This window comes from Falco biarmicus, chromosome 1 (assembly GCF_023638135.1).
Source record: "Falco biarmicus isolate bFalBia1 chromosome 1, bFalBia1.pri, whole genome shotgun sequence".
In the NCBI taxonomy this organism is placed as follows: Eukaryota; Metazoa; Chordata; class Aves; order Falconiformes; family Falconidae; genus Falco; species Falco biarmicus.
In genome coordinates this window covers 98,144,540-98,150,539 of record NC_079288.1, presented here as the reverse complement: position 1 = coordinate 98,150,539, position 6,000 = coordinate 98,144,540, and positions in this window count along the sequence as shown.

Here is a 6,000-nt window from a genome sequence, read left to right as displayed (position 1 = left end):
ACCACTGTGTTTTCTTAACTTTGGGTCAGGGAGGAGGAAAAATGGTTGACAAGGAATGGAGAAGAGGTCCTGAAATAAACAGGTTTTCAACATATGTTAGTCACAGTAAATAGTTGATTATAAAAGGTCCCAACAGCAGCCAGGAATTTTACCATCTGCTGACAGTATTTGTAATCAGGTGTGAAGAAGAGTGAGGATATTAAGATGGATGACTTCTAGTAAATAAATAAATAAATAAATAAACAGACAAACAAACAAATAAATAAATAAAGCTTTCTGAATTTTATACTTTTCCCAAACTTATCTGCTATTTCCTGGGATAAGTGCAATCTGAAATCCAACCCCTTTTAATTCTACACTGTGAACTGGCTGTTCTCAGAAGAGAATTCAGAGTATTTCTCCTAACACTGATCTATGGATTTGTTATTTCAAAATAGTTCCATGGCAAATTGAAGATAGAAATCCTTCTCTTCAGAGGGATTCATTACATGAACAATTTAGACTGTAGTATTGCAGATTTGCAGTTGTTAGATACTGCAGGCTATTAAATATGAGATATATATTGAAAAGTCTGTAAAATATGACCTGTCATATATAAATAGTTTAAATATGAAATATATCTGTAAGTATGCTGCATTTTTAATCTTCATATATATAATATATAAAGATTTTTAGAGATAGATTCTTCTCAAAATTTGTAATTTTGCTGGTTAGGTGCTATAATCTGTTATTATTCCTTATAGTTAACTACTGTAATTACTGTCAGCTATAATTATTTTTTTTTAAGTCTTTTTCAAGGCAATGGTAGTTCTTGTATGTCTTTGCACTACACCTGTGGTACTTAGCATTTTACTGTTCTAGGTGTTCCAAAAAAAGCAGCACTTTTTAATAGCTTTTTTTAAAATCTTTAACTATGAAAATGTATGATCCAAACATCACAAAAACAAGTGCATATCTGTGATTTATTGGTTTCAAATTTTTCAATGTTTCTTTGGTTAAAGTATTATGCAAACTGAAAGGCTCTCTTGAATTATATTAATTTCCTCTTCTTCCACGAAAAATAAACAGTTCTTGTCTTCTTTTTTTTTTTTTTTTTATAACTATGAAATAAAAAGTAGTATATGCATTGTTAGCTATTTGATACCTCTTTCAAATTGCACCCATTGCTTAGGTAAGTATTTTTTTAAGTTCCTTTTTTCAAATCTATGATGATTTCTGGTTCTATCAAGTCCGTAAGACACCTGTCAGTCCCTTAGGTTTCATTACTGTCTTCCCTTTCTATTGAAGTAAAGGGATTCCAGGGCTTTTGGGGAAGAATTTTAATTAAATACATGTAGATGAAAAATTAACAATTTAGAAATATTTTATCATTTGTACTCTGAAAGAAGCCATCCTGCAACTCTTAATATTTTCTCTGAATATATTGGAAAAAAATAGAAAAGCTGTTAATTATATAAACAGTGGAATAATTTGATTTCATAAAGAAAATATAATTATATAACTTAAGGAAATAATTTAAACAAAAATAAATAAAGAGGAACATTTAAGCATCTAAAACAGGGGAGAACCAGGGATAATGCAGGACTGGGAACTGTGACTACAATGCTTTTCTGCAAATATGCGAGTATGGAATCCCAGAATGATATCTCCAAGGATCAGATATTTGACTTCTGGTTTGATATATGAAATTTCCTACGGGGGAGTCACAGAAGTGGTGACATGAAGGACAAGTTGCTTTTCACTAATTCTGTGTATTCCGAAAATTTGTACTTAAAAGGTAAGATGATAACAAAGACCGACTCTGGACGAGTACAAGTTTTATGCTGCGGTCCTTTCCTGATAATTTTGGTAGAATAAATGATGATATTTTTAATTTGTTTGTTTTTAACACTCTTACCATTAATATTAACCAAGCTTCCTAGGGTAAAAGGAAAATTAATAACAATTTTCCTCATCTATTCAAAGAACTAATTACAAAAATGTGCCAGCCCAGTTTCTTCAATCTTCATGGATTCCAGAATTCACTTAGATGAAAACCAAATCAACTTCCAGTGGTTTACAGCTTCAATGTACAAATTATTGAATCCTGAATGTAAAGTGTATGTGTATCTTTCCATAAATCTATGTGTGGAATGTATTTTAAAAAAATCTGTATTATATCTTTCCACAGCTATGAAGAACTCACGGAATAGGTGAATTGGCTTCTGAAGTAAATGGGGGTTCAATTTAGAGCCTAAATCTATGGTTCTATGTGCTCAAACATGTTAAGAAGCAAATCTGTGTTATATTTCTCAGTATTCAAAAGTGATAGTGAATCCTTCTGCTTTATTCATTTTTTGTCTAATGTGCACCCTAACATAACAAAGAAAGGTTCTTTGGGATTAAACTTTTCAAATAATACACACAGATGTTCAAATTGCCTCCTACAATAACATCAGGTTGTATATGCTACAAAATACTAATTACAGCCCAGAGGAATAATTCTTTAAGAATTGACCTCATAAATTTTGCTTAAGGGTTTGAAACTAACAATCTTTTGTAGTTTATGATTAACTGTATGCATAAATGAATAATAATAAAATTGTTACATTTTTTCAGAGGCTTACTAACATTACTATACATGAGGAATAATGCATTATTCATCTCTTCTATTCTGCTAACAGCAGGCAACGCAGGATACAAATTGCAGTACCTGTATTTTAAAAGAATCGCATGTATAGTTTAGAGTTTAATTCTTCTACAATGCACATTGAAAACTTTTGGGCTGTTTTATTACTTTTTAGATAAATATATATTGGGAGGAAGAACTATATCTAAATTTTAAATACTCTTCTGTGAATTAATTCCTACTTTTTGAACAAATGTAGATGCACAGCAATCAAGTTTGTTATAGCACTTACAGTCCAAAAAAATAAACATGAAGCAAAGAATTTTCTAATGTCAAAGATATTTTATTGAAAAATATAATTTCTGGACCCAAGGGGAAACTCTACTTAAAAAATTGTGCACTTTCTGTAAAACTTACAGGAAGCACTGATGTTATATAGAAAACAGTAAATTGTTTCACCTTAATCCACAAAACTGAATCCACAAGAAGTCTGTGCTTGAATCAGCTGTCCAGTTTTGAAAAGAATTTTTTTTCCTATGGTACTCTATGATCAATGAGAGTTCTCAAGAATAACAAAGGTTAACATTTAAACTTTTATTGTATTTAAATAATATAATAAAAATGCATTTTTAGTTTTGACCAGATATTGCTATTAATTATTATTATTATTATTATTGTGTATTTATATTTTAACATTTATTATAATGGTTAATTATTACAATGGTAATATTTAACATTTATTATATTGATTAGGGGATATTTAAAGGAGGTAGATTAACTTTAAGATGGACTTACAAAGTTGCAAAGTAAGATTTGATATTGTCTCCGTTGGCAATAGAACAATCTTAATTATCCTAGCAGCAAGGACAGTGACAGAAAATCTATTTAAAATATGAAAATAATTTTACATTTAACTCTGGAATAAAATTCTGACACCGTAAGCATTCAAGAAGACCCTGCATAGTTGTATTCTACATGCTTTGTAGGAATAAGCAAAAATCCCCAAGTATGCAAGTGCTTATGAAAATCAGGTAATATTCACAGAGTAACTGCTTATTACATTTTTTAAAGTTGAATATGTTTATTCATATTCAAGAGAGTACAAGACAATGTGGCTATAGAAGCACTGAATGTCTTTATTTAGAGATCTCAATTCCAGAAACTAACATATATTAGCATTTTAATTTTTGTTTTAGTTATGCCAAATATCATATTAAAAACTCACTTTATATTGTCAATTCTATTTTGATAATTTTTTGTCTGATCTCCAAGTCCCCCAAACTCATACTTGTGCATTCACACCAAGTTTGATGTCACAATTTTAGATCAAGAGATGTCACAATAAACAAAAGGAATGCAAAAATTATTTATAACAACCTGTGGGTATAACAGAAAGAACTATATATAGATTCAATAGTTTCAAATCAAGGCTGACCTAAATATCCCAGATCATATCATTGTTACACTATGGCTGTGGAGCTTTATCCAGGTATTAGAACTCATTTCCCTGCCATCCAGCCTCTGATAATTTGAAAAGAATGTAATACTCTCTCTAACTTTTAACTGTTTGATAATGATTTTCTTTTGCCTTGCTTTCCATTAACTGGAAGCTTCCGTCAGTCGTGTATTTTGAAAGACAGCTAATTGTGTTTTGCCCTCCAGACAACATGCATGCTGCATTCTCCACAGAAAGTTGTTTTGCTGGGAAATTTTTTAGAGGCCAGAAATTATCTGATACAAAAGCTGAAATATTTCATTCCACTTTCCAATTTTTTGGATCTTGTTATGTTTTTGTCATTAATGCTTGGACACCTCTGCTGCAATATTAAATGCTTTTCAATATAAAAATAATAGTTATCGATTCACCCCATATGTTTGTTTCAATTAACTTCTTTCAACAGTCTTCTCATTAAAAAGTTTGGGGGTTTTACCATCTTTTTTTTTTTTTTCTCTTCCTTTGAGTTTAGTCACTGAACTTGAACACAGGCACACACACAAAAGCAAAGAAAGTATTCTGTTCTCAGTCCACACTGATAACTTAAAGCCTAAACACATTTCCAAGGTCTAGCAGGCTTTTCTCAGTCTGTTCCTGATTAGGTAATTGTTTCAGTGCTCATGTTGATGTGATTATCTACTACAAACTCCTATAAATCATTTAAAAGAAACAAAAGTGAAATAAGAGAAAATAGTAATTATTTTAGTTACCAAATGTAATAACTTCCCTGTGATGTTATTAAAGACATACTTTTGGATTATGACCATTTGTCATGGTATAACCCCGGTCGGTAACCAAACCCCACGCAGCCGCTCGCTCACTCCCCTCACAGTGGGATTGGGGAGAGGATCAGAAAAGTAAGCGTGAGAAAGCTCATGGTTTGAGATAAAGACAGGTTCATAGGTAAAGCAAAAGCCACGTGCAGAAGCAAAGCAAAGCAAGGAATTCATTCACTGCTTCCCACCGGCAGGCAGGTGTTCAGCTGTCTCCAGGAGAGCAGGGCTTCATCATGTGTAACGGTAACTTGGGAAGGCAACACTGTCATGCCGAACATCCCCTACTCCTTCTACCCCCCAGCTTATCTAGTCAGCATGACACCATATGGTATGGAATATCCCTTTGGCTGGTTCGGGCCAGCTGTCCCAGCTGTGCCCCTCCAGCCCTCTCGCTGGCAGGGCCAGAGAAACCAAAGTCCTTGACTTAGTAAAAACACTACCCAGCAGCAACTGAAACCCTCACATTCTTCTCACACCAAAATCCAAAGAGCAGCACTGCACCAGCTACTAAGAAAAAAAGTAACCCTATCCCAGCTGAAACCAAGACACCATTTTAATGGGCAAATCAGAATACTCCATAATGGTAACATTTCTTCTTTATTAACATTCTAGGATATATGTGTAAATCTCTTAAAGTAATATTATTAGCCCTTAATGGATAAAAGGAAAAAAAAAAGCCCAAATAATTACAAATATCTTTGTAGCAAAGTGTTTTTAGTATATGTTAGAATAGCTAAATTGAAACTGTTTAATAAGACTGGTTTTATCATTGTTTGTTTGCTTTAAAAAATACCCGTAAAACAACAAATCAGAAGTAATTTTCTGTCCTTCAATGTCTGCTTTGGATGAGTGAGTTACATAAATAGTACTAACTGGGTTTTACTAACACTGTATTGTTCAGATAGTCTGAAAATATTCTCCTTTGTGGGAGCGTCCCAGAGGGACATGGTCTGTTATCATTGAATTTCTTGAGTCTCATTCTGCTCTAAAAATATATTTTTTAAAAAAGCTAAAAAATAACTTCTTAAACATATCATAATTCTAAAATATATCAGAACAGTCACTACGATATAAACTTAATAGCCACAGCTATAATAGCTGCGTTATAACCCAAATTAGAA